General features: G+C 37.9%; 1 protein-coding gene across 1 annotated transcript in view; it reads right to left on the reverse strand.

Annotated features, from left to right (window-relative positions):
• The window catches only part of Atx-1 (Ataxin 1), a 91408-nt gene extending 89826 nt beyond the window's left edge, over positions 1 to 1582 (reverse strand). Inside the window, exon 1 of the mRNA XM_074090928.1 lies at positions 781 to 1582. The gene's annotated coding sequence lies outside the window, so the exon portion shown is untranslated. The remainder of the gene's footprint in view (positions 1 to 780) is intronic.
• Between the last annotated feature and the right edge of the window lie 16136 nt (positions 1583 to 17718).

The raw sequence follows: 17718 nt of genomic DNA on the forward strand, positions 1-17718 counted from the left end.
ACGTAAAAGGTGAGCTACGAGAACTGGTAAAGAAAATCTACCAACAATGATTGGTGATCTTTTCCTAGCTACTTTTCCATACCTATTAGATTAGGGAGAGATACTTCATTTCTAATAGAATTATTTTCGCTAGTTAATTTGCCACTTGGTAGGTATTTTATCTATTGCAAATACTGAAATATGAAGACGTGTAATAAGTTTGTTTGGTCGGATTTTGCGTTACCTTTCTTCTGGATTTGGTCAGACGCTTCTGGACTTTCATCCAATGTTTTGTTTACGTGTCAAATTTTGCTAACTTCGCAACAATACCACGCACTCCCCCTTCCTTTTCAGGAATACCTACCCACTTTTACTTTCGAAATTTTCAAATGTTGATATGGTAACCCTAGTCATGCTAGCTCATAGCTTAGCCAGCGAAGCCAACACAGGGTGTCGAGCAAGCTGATAAGGCGTGGGCGATATTTGACTTGATCAACATCTGCCACAACAAAGTTGTGGAGCGAGGAACGCAGCAGAGACGAGACAGGTATAGCAGCCGATACGAACGAAGCGCACAGAAACAACCTAAATAAAGCAGGCCAGCCACGGGGAGCAGCCGTCTCCACGGACGCAGAACCCACACGCGTGTCCGCACGTAACGTACCGACACTCCCCATACATTCACACGACACACACACACTTACTCGCCAGACGAAAATAAAATCCACTCGTATGCGCCATGCAAATAGGAAGGCGGCTCGTGCACACGAACACCCGACCGAATGAACGAGAGATCCTTACGTTTCGTGGCACTGTCGCGGGACGGTCACGGGCGCAGCATCGCAGGCTACGGGTCGCAGCAGCGCGCGCGCTCACCGGGTATCCGCAGGAGGCGCCTACCACCACTCCGAACTGGTTCCGTCCCCGATGGAAAAATACACCGGCGACGTCCACGAACATTCGGCACACGCGGTTACGCGGGTCTCACTGCAGGCACTGGACAGGAAAATCAACGAGCGGAGATTAGCATGAATGATATCATACGGCGTAGTGGATTACGCGTGGCGTCCGTTGTCGGCGCAGGTCGCGACGCGACTGGCGTCAGCACTAGGCAGGCGGCACTACGGAGCCCCGTGCGTAGTGAGTGGCCATGAGACGCGGGGACGAGGAAACCCGGCGCGAGTACGGCCGGCGAGCAAGGGCCGCGGCGGGGGCCGGGGGCGGGGGCGCGGATTAATCACGTAGTAAGTGTTCCCCGCCGCCCACCGCCCGCGGCGCCGCCAGAACCAGAACCTGTACGATACATAAATAAATACTAATGCAATACGAACGAGCGCTCGTGGTGCCAGACTGAAACCGGACACTTCTCGAGGCGAAATGAATTCCTATGTGAGCATTGCCACTGAATCTTGGCCGGCGGCTCGCCGACGCGCTTGTCGCGTTGTGGATAAGCCTTTTAAGTCCGTTCAATTCAAACACACGATGCCCGATTCAAATCGCTTTGTAATTCCTAGAGCTTCCTGAGTCGTACTTAAGATTATTGTAGAGCCACCATACTGCGGTCATTTAGCTTCGTCGAAGACGGTACTTATTATGATTATAAATATGTTACTTAAATTATATTTATGACTCTACTTTTGTAATTATTATTGTACAAAAATGTTACGCTTCGGTAAATATCTAAACGGTTACATAAATATCTATCCTATCGTTGCCTTACGCAAGTGAACTTTTATGTACATACCTACACTACATTTATGTAGGAATGGTTTAACACATCCTCCTGTACCAAAATCAAGCCAAATAGGAATTGACGGCTTGAAAATTGATAACCGCGTAACTTTCTAACTCTAACATTATTAATTCTATATCCGAGCTTCTCTGCGTAAAAAAAAAGGTGAAAATGATTGATTCACGAGGGCCTGGGGTCACGGTAGTATTTCTGTAACCAGTTCTATTCAATCTCCGCATTCAAACAACGTGATAGACAACTTGAACAAGTTTGTTCTGGAAAGGTTCTCCGACCGGTTATATAGAGAGTTTGTTGTCATTTCTAGCAATATTAAAGCAAGGAAAATCACCTCATCTCTTTCAAATGAGTCTTACTAATACGGGATAGCATGTCTTTGTCGTTTTCATTCGGTCAGCGCTACAGTTTATGTTTCTAGCGACTCTATAAATTTAAGTTGAGTAGGTGTAGGTTCGAATTCTTCCAGGCTCAGTGGCTACGCCTCAGTGGGCATTGAGTTAAGTACGTGACTGAAATATATTGCCTATTGCGCCATTGTGTTAACTTTATCTGTGCATTGAAGCTATATTTAGAACCTTTATGTAACAACGGTATTAAGGAGCTATATCGTCGGGCATAATGCATATCCGCGTAAATAACATGGTATTCCGCGTGTCTGACAAATTTAGCTAATTTCCAATTTTAACTCCCAACTTGTTCAAATAAAACAAATCCGAAGTTAAAACCATTCCTTGTGTCTCTTTATGTAGTGCAGATACGCGGTATTTACGTATGATACCCGTAGATGGCGAATTTGTAATATCTAAGATGTATGTATTTTGAATAATACTTATCGACTTTCGATTGTTCATTTGCAATCACTGACAAATGAAATAGAAACGCCCATTATATAAGTGATAGGAAATAGACCGAGTTATGTATCTAACCCTTGTTTTTTTACGTAAACAAAAAACTAACCCCATGATCAATGCTAAAGTTAATTGTTTTGTTAACTGTATGATTAAAAAAACATTGGACAAATGACATCTGTTGACCTAATCCTATGGTAAGCAAGGCAATTAATATACCTAGGTACATACATACATATGTAAATACATGTATGAATAAATAACAAACATACATTCTATAGTTCTTAACATGATGTCTGCGCGAGGGATTTATCCCTCATCTTCGTAGTCAGGTTCTCTAACCACTAGACTATCCGTCATCAATCAAGGGTGGATCCAGGGGGGTGGGCCATGGAGGTGATAACCTCCCCTCTGGGCCTTCTGTTTGGCTCTTGTCGTCAATGATTCCTTAATTTGAAGGATAACGTCCAACAATCACTTTTTTTGTTATTTGTTTCTTAGTTTCTTGGTATCCTCTTAAATAATAGTTTGTCTCTCAAGAGCGGCTTGTTAAATATCAATAAACAGTTTTATTATGATTGAGTAAGCAGATTCTTAAGCATAATCCCGGAGCTTTTGTTCGACAAACGGTTCCGAAATAAACCCAAAAAGCTCGAGTGCCGGAGTACCCTGGCCAAGGGCTTAACCGTTAACAACCATTTGTTACAAAAATACACAATGTCCATATTGTTCTCAGAGTACCTACCGAGATAAAGTGCTGTTAACATAATGCTATGCGATAACATTTTCGTCTAGCGAATAATATTTGCGCAGTTTTAAAATTTGACACGTCCAATATTGTAGTTTTTACGTCCACTATAGTTAGTTAGGTCATTTGTTTTTATTAATATAGATTGTAATGCGCGGCCAGTTTTCAGAATTGATCACTCATATCGGAGATTAATGCCGAGCTTGCATAAAATGTAACTTAACCTACTTTTTTTGTGCTATACCTACTCACATACCCACATCCTTCATTAATGACATGATCAATATATAGATTAACTTTATCAACAAACATGCCCGCTTATTCACTGGGTATCCATACTAATATTATAAATGTGAAAGTGTGTGTGTGTGTGTGTGTGTATGTTTGTCCGTCTTTTACGTCGAACCGGAGGGACGGATCGACGTGATTTTTGGCATAAAGATAGTTTATGGGCCAGAGAGTGCCACAGGCTACTTTTTATACCGAAAAAAAATGCACAGTTTTCGAGGGAACAGCGCGCGATAACCTAATTCCACGTGGACGAAGTCGCCCGCAAAAGCTAGTAGAATCATAAATTTGGCACTGTTGTTTATCAAGCGACGTCAATAAAGCCTATGATGTATTTTTTGGGAATAACAATGGGAATTTAGTATTAGTAAAATCCCGGAGTTTCAATTCATCTGCTGGATCTAATAAATTACAGAAACACTAGGGTAAACACTATAGTGAAGTGATAAATTCTAAAATCAGACCACGACTTATACATAAAGGGCTCTACCTGAATGAGATACTTTGCTCGAGAACCAATTGCGCCCCGTAAATGGAGAATGGCTGCTCTTTTCACGCCGTAAAAGTCTTTGTTCATTCTCATTACAATTTAAATTGATATTCGGAACTCCTTTGAAACGTGTTTGTGTGCAATCTAGAGCTATTATGATGGCTTTAAGCTGTCGTAGCCATGACTTCCACAACAAAATTTTCTTTTGCCGTAAAAAAACTACACTAGTTCATAACTATACTAGAATTATACTTGTTCCTGTCCTCAAATGGTTGTCTGGTAAAGATCGCTTTTAAGCGATAAGACCGCCTATTGTCTACCCTGCGTTTCGTGTCTGTATAGATTTTTTGTACTAATTTGTGGAATAAAGAATATCTGTTTTTGTATTTGTACACCAATTGTATCTATACACGCTCAATTTATATATTAAGGGGCTGTTTCACCATCCATTTATTAGCGTTAACTGACGGTTAAATGTGATGCCGTCTCTGTATATTCGAACAAAACAAATAGAGACAGCATCACATTTAACCGTCAGTTAACACTAATCCATGGATGGTGAAACAGCCCCTAAGTCTACAGATTACATTTTCAATGTATTCACTGTATAAAACCCATTACATATTTGCACGGGTCACTAGATCTATAAATCCGAAAAAAGCAGTACTCTTAAGCAATAACAGTAATCAAATTCTCAAACCAAAAGTGTTCAAATAAAATCGAATGATTGTCATTATCATTAAAATAAATGAATTTCCGAATGTACGCGTTGAACTCTGAGGGCCGTCGATCGATTTGCTGCGCTCGCCGGCGGCCGCGCAGGAACTTTTTGACGACTTTTTATACCATGATCAAAGGGACTATCTAAAACTACGATTATTATTTAGAGAAATTATTATTCGTACATCTAAAAGCTTAAGCTATTTTATTAAATGTCCAATCAAGGTAGTATCTACTAAATATACTACTATCAATCAAGACTTTTGAATTATGACCATCGTTATCTTTACCGTTTTTGTTTAACTCAAAACCTAAAATTGCTAAAAGTGGCTCCGAAGCGGTATCGTTTCGTGTAGAGTACCCCATTTGTGAATACAGGCGTGATGTTTGTGTGTGTGTGTGTGTTATGGTTTCTTATCATTACATGAATATATACAACATGATGGCACGCGTTGATATCTTAATTACTACATTCAGCAAGGTCAAATCAAGGTCATCCGTTAAAACTTAGCTGTCATCAATTTAAAAAATCTTACTATTTTTTTATATGATAGTAAAATAAAAAATTCAAACGTAATGTCCTTCGAAATAGTACTCTAACAAACAACGTGTTCGATCGATCCAATTTAAAATTAAGTACGATAAACCCGTACGAATATATTTATTTATTAAAATATTTGTACGATGGAGAATTTCTGCAACACTAAAATTTAATAATAGGTACTTTAGAGAACGTAAAAAATCATCAGACATTAAAAGTTAAACAACTGTAAACACATATTGTAAAACAAATAATATTTTCACCTCAGCACCTCGAACAGGCAGGTTTTGCTATAAGAAATCAGTGAGCAAAATGCCGTGAGCCAAAGTATTTTTTTTTTAAATTCTGAGGACAGTGTTGGGTATACTCACTGAATTCCAAATATTTGAACTTCACTTTGATCTGTTGCTTTCACTTAAACACGAAAAAAGCGAGAGATAGGATCAAATGCGTTGATTACAATCTTAAATTAAATTCATGGTATTAAAAATATATCGATACCTAATAAATTACATGACAACGAAATATTTCCAAAATGTAATTTTTCCCGCTCTTTTAATAAAGTATGCAACCTCGTTGCACGAAAGCCACTTCTCTTGTTTTTTTTCTTGGTAAAAGAATTCGGTATACTGCCTCTACAGTTGGAATAAATATTTGTCAAATTGAATGAATTTGTAATAAAATATCTATTTATGTTTATGTAATAGAAATATTAATAATATCACATTTAAGGTATAATGTGTATAAGGTATAAGGTGTAAAGTATGCACATTTATAAGAATTAATAAATGATACTTTTATTGTTCAACCTTTTAATGACCCAAAGTAGTTCGAAGTTTAAATTACAATGCATGTTATGTAGGTATGAGTATGAAATTTGTATTGTATCTTCTACTGGACACTTTTTTTCCGAATTTAAACCTCTCTACCTACTTGCTACCTACTACCGCTTTTGAACAATGTTTGGCATTCTTAAGTTTCTGGTGACTTTTAGGGTTCCGGAGCCAAAATGGCAAAAACGGAACCCTTATAGTTTCTCCATGTCTGTCTGTCTGTCTGTGTCTGTCCGACGGCTTTGCTCAGGAACTATCAATGTCAGAAAGCTGTAATTTTGCACGGATATATATGTAAAGTATGCCGACAAAATAGTACAATAAAAAAAAACATTTTTTTAGGGTAGGTACCCCTCATAGACGTAAAGTGGGGTGTTTTTTTTTCTCATCCAACCCTATAGTGTGGCATATCGTTGGATAGGTCTTTCAAACCATTAGAGGTTTGCTAAGATGATTTTTCGATTTAGCGACTTGTTTGCGAAATATTTAACTTTAAAGTGCAAATTTTCATTAAAATCGAGCGTCCTCCCGGTAAAATCTAAACCGGTGGGTGGAAAAATTTGAAAAAATTCTGGATGGTAGTAAGTATTATATCAAACTTACAAGGAAAACTATAACTATATAAGTTTACTTGAGAATTATTAGTAGTTTAAGAGTAATAGCAGCCTAAGGTATAAAATATACCTAAACTTGGAAGATTCCGTATAAAATACGAAATCCTTAGAAAAATATTACTTATTTTTTTCATAATGGCTACGGAACCCTATTTTGGGTGTTTCCGACACGCTCTTGGCCGGTTTTTTAAAGATGTAATCATGACTGTACGTATCATTTTTGAGGAAGGGTTTTAAATGTGATTATTATATTTGTTTTGATTATTTTTTTAATTGTGTTTGTTTTGTAAACAGGTAGGTATAATGTGGTTTTATTCTTATGTTACGTTTAAATTACTATGTTCTCGCTGCTGATGTGTAAAATTGTATGTGTCACACGAGACCAAAGTTATTTTGCATCTCGTGTGTTTGAATTCCTTACGCTCGTGATTGAATTATAGTATCCTTCGCTTACTCGGGATACAAAATCAACACTCGCAACAAAAAACAACTTTGCTCTCTTGTTGCGCAAATAACTATTCTAAACATTTAGTTGGATTGTTTTATTTTAATTTTCTAACCAAGTGATAATCCTTATACTCGAGTTGGCAGCGTAAGTATGTTCGGAACAAAAGGCAGCACAACATAGTAACTACTCTTGCGCGCTTGGCGTTAAGGTGCGATTTAGATTGAACGCGGTACGCACCTAATTCTGTAGTCTATTAAAACGGCGGCTTTCTTCAAGATCAAAGGAGTGCAAATTTTGTGGTAACACTTGCGCGTGTCCGTATCGAAGCGATGAAGCGGGTTCACTAATGTTAAAGAAAACATTTGTTTAGAAATTATTCGTTTCCCAAATGTTTAATTGGGCCAAATGCACTTTTTTTTATTCTGTAAGTGTTTCAGAGCGACCGGTTGCCAAAAGCAAAACATTTGAAGTGTTTCACGAGTTTTATAAAACTAACTAAAACCATAAGGTTCAACGCAATGGGGTTGAAATAAATCATATAGGTAGTTCACAGTTTCAGAATAAAATGCATTTGGCCAAACAAATCATATGCAATTTTTTTTTTACTGCAATCAAAGGATCGATCAAGCTAAATCCTACACTGTTATGCCTATCATCTCGCTTGCTATTATGACATGAATATGGTGGGTCTGCTACAGTATGTATACGTATACCCAACGCAATAAGGGTTGCCATACGTCAGAATTTGTCCGGACATGTCAGGATTTTTGACAGGTTTTGCGGCCATACTTTTGGCAAGTGTCAGGGTTTTTAGAAGTGACCTCATTTAATAATAATAATCTCAGCCAATATATTATACGTCCCACTGCTGGCCACAGGCCTCCTCTCAGAATGAGAGGGCTTGGGCCGTAGTTCCCACGCGGGCCCAGTGCGGATTGAGAACTTCACACACACCATTGAATTGCTTCGCAGGTTTGTGCAGGTTTCCTCACGATGTTTTCCTTCACCGTAAACCTCATTTAACAAATAAAAATTAAGCATATGTTTTCATGATTAAATTTATTGCAAAGTTTACACAGTTTCAACGAATGAAATGTAAGTAGTAAGTAATCAACAAAACCAACAATATTTCTTTCAAAACAATTTAAAAAGAGTATACTAATTTAAAATAGGATAAATTACAGCTAAAGACATCTCTAAATTTTTTTGGTTAAAGCTAAGTGCGTCGTTCAAGCTAGGCCAAATCTCTTAAGTTCAAGAAATGTCAGGAATTTTAGGGCGATGTCAGGAATTTTATCGGAACCTTTTAATTGTTCCATATGGCAACCCTACGCATTTTACTTGGCTAGTGACAACGCCGGGTACGAGGGCCGCCGGTTGACCGCGTGCGCTGCCACGCGTGACGACCGGCCCCCGTACCACAAAAGTTGCAAGTGATACAATTCGGCAAAATTATAACATTTCACTATGAGAAACTTGTGGGATTGTAGCACTTGTAACTTTTATGGTACAGGGGTCTGTGGCTGTATTGTCTAACGCCTGAGTGATCACGATCATAATCACTATCATTCTACCCTCATTTTATAGTGTGACAGAAAGAAGTGGTGGAAAATGATTGTGATTCTTACCCCTGTTTCACCATCCATTGATTAAACTTATTTGACGGATAAATGTGATGCCGTCTCTGTTTGTTTTTGTTCGAATAGACGGAGTCGGCATCACATTTATCCGTCACATAAAATTAACCAATGGGTGTTGAAACAGCCAGTAAGTGCGTTAGATAATAGAGCCTCTGGTCAGCTAGCCAAAGAATATCAAACACTGACAAACTTTGTCGGGGCCTTTATTTGACACCCGCTAAATGTTGAGTAGAGTGCTAAGTTTTTTTTTTTTTTTTTTTTTTTTTTTTTTTTCCACTGGATGGCAAACGAGCAAGTGGGTCTCCTGATGGTAAGAGATCACCACCGCCCATAAACACCTGCAACACCAGGGGTATTGCAGATGCGTTGCCAACCTAGAGGCCTAAGATGGGATACCTCAAGTGCCAGTAATTTCACCGGCTGTCTTACTCTCCACGCCGAAACACATTAGTGCAAGCACTGCTGCTTCACGGCAGGATTAGCGAGCAAGATGGTGGTAGCAATCCGGGCGGACCTTGCACAAGGTCCTACCACCTGCGAGTGAGTGTAGAAGTAAATATTACTCGTGTGTTTTGCGTGATACTTAAGTCCTGTTTGTGGTATTTTTATTCAACTCTGTCCATCATTGCAACTCATTCCAGAGTGGGCTAGGTTTGAGAGGCGTTGACAATCACTTTGGTATACCATTCGAGCCTATATATACTGTTGTGCACAAGCATCTCCTCTCAGAATTAGAGAAAAGACTTAAGCCCACACGGGCCTAGAGCAGATTCAAAACTTCACACACACCATGGAATGAGGGCTAGGACAGGTGGAATATCGCTAGATGGCGTTAGTATCGTGAGGCTTTTTGAAGTTACGGTCTTGCTTGCAATTGGCTCATTTAGTTATTAGCCAATTACAAGCAAGAATGTAACGTCAAAAAAACCTCACAATACTAATGCCATCTAGCGATATTTTGCCTGTCTTTTAGCCTCATTGCTTCTCAGATTTGTTCACGATATTTTCCTTCACCGTAAAGCTTGGTGCTGGTCTCTGATTTTCAACATTATATTATTTCACTTTGAGATATATTCGCTTCGACAACGAACGGTTTCTGGCTAAGATAGCTGACTAGTATTTAGCGCGCTAAGTTTGTTGACTCGTCTAATCCCAGCGCAGACGTCTGCCGGCCCACGCCCTCCTTCCCCGATAATTGCCCCCCAATTATTTCTACACGATTTACCTTTACCTTATATTCCGAAGTATCACGTTCTGGAAATTTCTCGGGGCTCGTTATTTCTTGATAATCGATACTCCGTCTGTGGCTCGGTTATTTTTAAAGCAAAGTATTCCGGGTACAAGATTTGTAGGTTATTATTTTTTGTTGAATTCAAAGTCCGCCATTGTGTATATTATACAAATAAAATGTAGATAATTTGGCATTGGCATTGCAATTGCAAATTAGAAATACAAGCTTTTGATATTTTCATTTTCAATATTGAAGCTTTTTTTCTGTTTACTACGTGTATACTTTTTGTTGGCCCTACTTTCAAAGACATCTAAGCTAGATTTGTATACACAATTTTAAATTATTCCGAACATACACACTTTACTTTGACCTATACTCGTAGTGTCTTTGGCCCTTAAAACGACTCAACCCCAATAAAAACCATACGTACTTACAAACTTACAAGGCAAGCTAAATAAAAACTTATACTGACGTTCCATACAGTTTTGTATATTGCTACATGAAAGAAAGGCCTTTCTGTTTTCTCACTTTTAGCATTTTTATGTATCTCGCTCATATTTAGGTAGGTATCTAACAGCAAAACTTTGTACGGACTAAAAGTCGAAACAAAATATTAACACAACTTGCTAACTATTTTTTTTTGTGAGGGAGGCAAAACGAGCAAGCGGGTCATCTGAAGGGAAATGATCACCACCGCCCATGAGAACCAACTACTCAAGGCGAGTCATATTGGTCCGTTGCCGGCCTTTAAAACACACAACAACAACAATACAATGAGGGCTATCGTTTTTTGTCTTTCTAGATTAGACTAGACTAGACTGTTGCGTGAGGTTTTTAAGTGTGGCTTTCAAAGTCTGTTATTACGGGCGTGAAAACAAAGTTTAGATTAAAATCATATTTAATACACCCTAAAACCGTACTATAAAAATATCGAGCAACCAGTGTTGCGTAGTCCCGTTTTGTTCGGGAAAAAAGGGAAGACAAAAGTTTCCGAAAGAAAAAACTGTCTCAAAACACAGAAATTCATTGCCCCGTACGTAACGCATAATTGCCATAATTAATTTCAGGTAAGTAATTCAAAATATTCACAAAATTATTCTAATTATAAATAAACCCGCGTAGCTCACACAAAAAATATGAGATTTGACATTTCGGAGACCTCACGCTACACTAGCGCCTCTAGCGGCGAATTCATACGCGATAGCGATAGCCCTCATTATTTTTAAATGGCAAATAGGTACTGAGAGCTAAAGCTAACCATTTGTTTCTAATTAACCGTGCTCTAGTTCTATTTTGCAGTGCTAGTTTATTAAACTCTGTTCTGTAAACAAACTGAGTAATTCGTTTGATTGTTGGCCCATTACAGCTCTCAGTACACAGTGTACAGCAGGGCTACTACGAAACTCGAAACTTGAAGTTCGTGTCGTGCGGTCCCTCTAACACTTATACCATTTAATACGAGAGTGAGAGGGACGGTACGATACGAACTTCGAGTTTCGAGTTTCGTAGTAGCCCTGCAGTTTACACCGTTAGGCCGCGTTTCCACCAGATATGTGCGAAGATGTATTGCGAGGAATGCGATTTTCATGAATCAATAGAAACGCTTCATTTACATCCTCGCTCCGCTCAGCTGTTTCCACTAGAGCTGTCCTGTGCGAGGATTCGAACAAAACAAATAGAGACGGTATCACACCTAACCGCCAGTTAACACTAATCAATGGATGGTGAAACAGCCCCTTAGTCTACTATTAGTATTTAATTGTTCAATAAAGAGTCACAGTAGAGAGTAGAGTATTGTAATATGTTGTTTATAGTTCTTGGCTGAAGATATCACATGAATCCCACAGTTACACGTGGAACGTAAATGTACAACTTCAAATATTTGTTTACATACATTGTTAAGTAACAAGTGGATCTAATCATGCATTAAGAACGGAATATATTAAGTAGTTAACTGTCATAAAGGCTTTCGTCATGTTAACTTTACATTTAAATTATTCACATCGTTCTCGTGAAATCCTTTACCTACTAACGCTCTTTGGTAAGACAATTATCATGTCTAAATTGTTGTTATACTTACTTATTTCCAAAAAACTTACTCTTATTATTAAAAAGCCGTGGTCTAATCATGCCTTCAAGCAGACGGGTTCATATTGAGTTTTTAATTCATGTCGGAATTACATTTGAAGGAGCTTTCGTGAAGGAAACATGTAAAACCTGTACAAAGCGAAGTATTCAATGGTGCGTGTGAAGTCCTTTCCGCACCTAACTAACGCTCTTTTCTGAGAGACCTGTAGCAGTGTCTATATAGGCTGTGATGATACTTACTTATTTATTTATTTGTCAATGTAAAGTTACAGGAATACGGTCAAAACACCAATGCGCTGTAAAATTCAAATTATGCAAAAAATAACCAAAAAGACACAAAAAACACTAATTAGGGATTTTTGAAAGTCGTCTTCGTCGCTACCTTAAAACGATGGAGCACAACATCCTCTGGCCAGAAGTTGGAGCGCAGGAAGATCTGCTGGTGCTTGGCTGGCACTTGGAGTCTAAATGAGCTGAAATTGTTAGCCCTTTGAGACTCGAGCGAGAGGATGGTCAGCCGGGCTGCAACTTATGTGCAACGTGTATGCTATTACAGTTAGGATTTACATACAGCGGTATATTTTAGCAGTCTTCGGTTCAACAACTGGAACACATTAGTAAAATCACACAGAAACACATCAACAACGGCGCTCGCGCAGTAATTTCTATACATATACCTACCCAGGTGAAGTACGTATTTTATTTAAAAGTTTGTTTTCCAAAGCATATAAGCCGAAGATTGATTTTCGGTTTCGGGCAAAAATCCTGTTTTATTCATTGCTACTTGTTTCTTATAGCGTACGTGGTTTATTTCATCATCGTGGATCATTTCCTCGTGTAATTTCAAATTTGTATGTCATTTTATGACCAAAACACGCGAAACTGTCTTTCTTTCTCGTATCACTAATGTACTCTCAAATCTCGTCAAGGCTCACTTCTTGACACTGCCTTCTTAGCTCTGTCCTCAGTCTTTCTGTGTTTATCTATTTTATTTCCTAATTTCTTATCCTTTTTCTCCCATTACGGCCTTATTGATAATTTATATTGCTATTTTATGTTAGTAGTTTATGTATTGTATAAGTATTGCATGTATGTATTTATATAGTTGTATCATTTGTATTTATTTTAATATTATTGATTTTTTGTTTGTTTTTATTTTCTGTTTCTGTTTCCGCCACCTATTTTTGTAACACATAATTTCTTGTACCCAAATGGTTGTCTGGAAGAGATCGCTTTTAAGCGATAAGACCGCCTATTGTCTACCCTGAACCTAAGTGTTTATATCATAAGTTTTTTGTACTGCTTTATGGTGTGCAATAAAGAATATTTGTATTGTATTGTATTTGTATTGTACCAACCATGTTTTCTTCGAATAAATTGATTGATGATTTATTTATAAGCAGGAAATTGTGTTTTGTTTTCAGTAGGTATGTATTTTCAGTATTCTTCAGGCGTCTCATTTACGCAGACCCTGGCCATGTCTGTTGGCAGCTAGTCAGTTCTGCGACATTTTTATCTAAAATAGCAGTCCCGAGTAAGATTTGGCTGGCTTGCAAAAAATGTATAGCTTTACACTATACAATGACACATTTACAAATCGAATGCGTAGTTGTAATGTCTCTTTCAGTTAAAATATAAATATACTAGCACATATGTGCAATTTTCCGGGATTAAAAACTATCCTATGTAAGGACGTGGGATAAAGGCCCGGGGTCCCAAACTATCTGTACCTATACTAAATTGGTTCAGCGGTTTAAGCGTGAAAAAGTAACCGACAGACAGAGTTAATTTTGTGTTTATATTATTAATGAAGATTATTAAAAAAAAAATGCAAACTTTTTGTTAACCTGTCAACTTGCATTGTAGTTCTATCTAAATACCCGTATCAAATTTATAGCCATTCTGATCAAAAGAAGCGGGGATGTAATCTGAATATCGAAAATTAATATATGTAATGTTAAAAAGTCGACTGTCAAAATATCGAAAGTAGGTTAGGTTAGGTTCGATATTTTGACCGTTGATATTGTTACTACCGATATTTAAATTTTCGATATTCAGACACGTGTCCACAAGCGGGTGAATTTCGACTTATTTGAAGACAATTTATTTACATACGAACATTGCGAATTAATTTGTTATTTATTATGAGTACGTAGGTTATAAATTGTATCTATAAAATGAACAAGAAAATAAACAACGCTATTAATTGGACCTTCACAAAGTATAGCGCCAAAAACGAAATTTACGAGCGCAAGTTTCATCGTCAAGATTACCTAAACGAGCTTGTTTTTCACACACAATTCACGTGACTCGCCGGTTATTTGTTTCCATATAATTTAGGAGCTCGCATTAGCTTACATAACAGCCGAGTAGATATTATTAATAGGAGATCGTGATATAATTTATCAAGAGGTGAGCTCGCGCTGCCGCGTTAACATTTAACACGCATATGGTTTATTTATAAACACATTATTTTATCATTATTATTATTATTAGCAAAACGCGCAATGAAATCTATGATTATAAAAGCGAAAAAAGGGTTCGGCGATCCGAAAATCTTTATCGCTTTTAAATAATTTCGCTAACTGCTAAGTCGCCTCGAAAGCCTCCAAAATTCGTTGGCGTCAGCGCAAAACAAACGCTTTTTATAATGTAAAAATTATGCATTGCTTGAAAATATTCAGCAACTAAATGCTTAGTCTATGAGTTTTCTGAAATAAAAACTATCTTATGTATGTGCCAAATTTCATCCAAATTCATCCCCGTTTAAAGAGAAACAAACATACAAACGAACACACTCACAAATACTCGCGTTTAGAATTAGTATGAATTTTGGGGCGATCTCTTGAGGCTCGTGGAAATCTAAGTAAATAAGATTCTAGAGAGATATCTTTACCATCTAATGTACCCAAAAACGTGAAATACCAAGGCGAATAGTAAGTAACACACTTTTAGGTAAGTATGTAGAAAATCTGTTTAATTTCAGCAGCCTATTTAATACCTTTGAAAAAAAGTGACAGCTGAAAGTCTCATCATACGTGGACGAAAGATGTAACTAACAACGACTTACACATCCTTCTTCCTCGAACGTTGCAACTTTTAGCTGTCATTTTAGTTTTCAACGACAAAAAATAGACTGCATGTAGGCCCTGTCTGTGTGCAAAACCCATCCGGGTTGCAAACGCCAGGGCCATAGTAAACGGCGCAGTGCACCGGCGTGTGAAGATTTATTTTTCCCAGAACGACAAAGCAACATTGTTCTTTGCCTGAAATAGGTTCGAGTTCAAAGCGACGTGCCAGCTCATTAGGAGGCGTTGTTTACGCGCACACTACGTTCACTGCCCGCTAACGTCATACAATAAACGGCTAGCACGACGCCACCGCCACTTTCACGCTTGTCACTCTGTCTTTTTCTTTCTAACGCAGACAGAAAGAGCCACATAGAGCGACGACGAAATATAGCAAGAAATAGTGCACGTGCTTGCTCCTCTGGACTCAATTACCCAAGCATTCACATTCGTGATGACGCGAACCTCGAGACTATTTATTAAATTTAAAATAGAAATGTTCTATTATTGTTTAGTGCTGAATCTTATTTTTATATGATTCAAAATAACTCTAGCTATGTTTACGAGCGCTGCAATATGCGTTTGAATGAGAATGGTGTTCATTTGAAAGATTTAATACTTACTATAGCTCATGCACGGTTTTGCCTCAGCTGCGAAACTTACCGTAATAAAAAACTCGTTCTTAATGATGCTCGCCTTGCCCTAGTAATTTGGATTATGCGTTGATATGTCAGTAAACAATCAGAAATATAAATTTAACTGACTATACTATAGCGAAGTTCCCAATCCGCACTGGGCCCGCGTGGGAACTATGGCCCAGGCCCTCTTGTTCTGAGAGGAGGCCTGTGCCCAGCAGTGGGACGTATATAGGCTGGGACGAATACTATAGAGATCATTCAAAGTATATTTTTGACCAAATTGTATTTTAACTAATTTTTATACGCCACACGCTACAGAACAAAACAGGAGCAGTATTACGTCTTCATATAAACGGCCGGATCGCGAGCGGCGAGCCACGAATTCTCAGCATACTTCGGCAATCATCAGTCGCGAGTACACGCTTTTATCACAACGATATAAGCAGTATTGTTCGGTTTAAGGATACAATACAATACAATAACTCTTTATTGCACACCAACACAGTAAGCTGTACAGAAAACACAGGTATATACGGATGTTTAAATTCATCTAATGAAGTTATTTATCAGAATCGGAAATTTTCATACTCTTAAATTCAACAATAAAGCTTTTCACACATCCTAGAAGAGGCGCAAATACTTCTCCGTAGCTTATGTGTAGGTTACAAATATAAGTAGTGATGAAGCCAAACATAACCGTTTAAAACATAACAGTGGCGGTCCTTACATAGAAGCCCAAAATTAAAAGTTTCATGTGATTATTATCAAATCAAATACATAAGTGAAGAGTGACAGTTAGTAGAGTAGCTAGCTCTATCGCGCGTTTGTGTACCGAGCCGGCGTAGGTAATTATCTCAAGGACGCTACCGAGACGGTATACTGCTCCTTTTTTGTATTGTGGTTATGCATTTCGGGGATGAATATCTTTAGCCATATTTTTAAAACCCAACGCAAAAAAAGGGATGTTAAGTACATTTGACCGCCAAATATGTGTGTGTCTCTAAATGGATAGACCGATTTTAGTGTGATTTTTGAAATCGAAATCTAGTTCAGTCCAGAGGGTTCATCAATCTCTACAACCCATTCTTAAAAAATGTGACCACGAACACTAGACAGTTGAAACGCTCTAATAACACTCTAATATGACCATTTTCAGCTGAGTAATTAATATACATCATAATAAACTATACTCAGAGTGTCGTAGAGTGCACGCGCACCGACCGTACCTCACCGTGTCGTGATCATGACTAGAAATGCACCACTCATTACTAGTTATTTTAATTGCTGCTATAAGCGTAGTAATACTAGGAATAGTCTGCTTGAACTCAAGGAAGTTAAAGTGCAAATGTCTCGCCAGAACCATTTAATTAATAGGAATTTATATAGCTTTTTTAAATCTATCATGATCATATTAAGTGGAGTTCATCTTCATCTTTGGCTGTATACTTAGTACCTAATACTCGTTGCTACTCACACGCCTTTACTCACAATTAGAGGGTTTGGGCTGCAGTTATAGTATAGTTCTCGTGCTGGTTAAGTGCGGTGCGGAACGCAAAAGCTAAGTACACCGAAAAAATATCAACAAATAAAAGTGAATAAAAACCTGACTCATAAAGTTAACAGTTATAGTTTAATCACTTAAAACGTATTTAACTAATTATTGAATGTATGTGTATTAATACAAACAAGCAAAGTGAATTAGAAGTCAGTATAGGTTTAACTGTTAGATACCTAGAGCCAAAAATAAACTAGCCTACAACAGCGCATTTTTTGCTGGTATACGAGTTTTTAATA

This window comes from Choristoneura fumiferana, chromosome 8 (assembly GCF_025370935.1).
Source record: "Choristoneura fumiferana chromosome 8, NRCan_CFum_1, whole genome shotgun sequence".
Classification (NCBI taxonomy): domain Eukaryota; kingdom Metazoa; phylum Arthropoda; class Insecta; order Lepidoptera; family Tortricidae; genus Choristoneura; species Choristoneura fumiferana.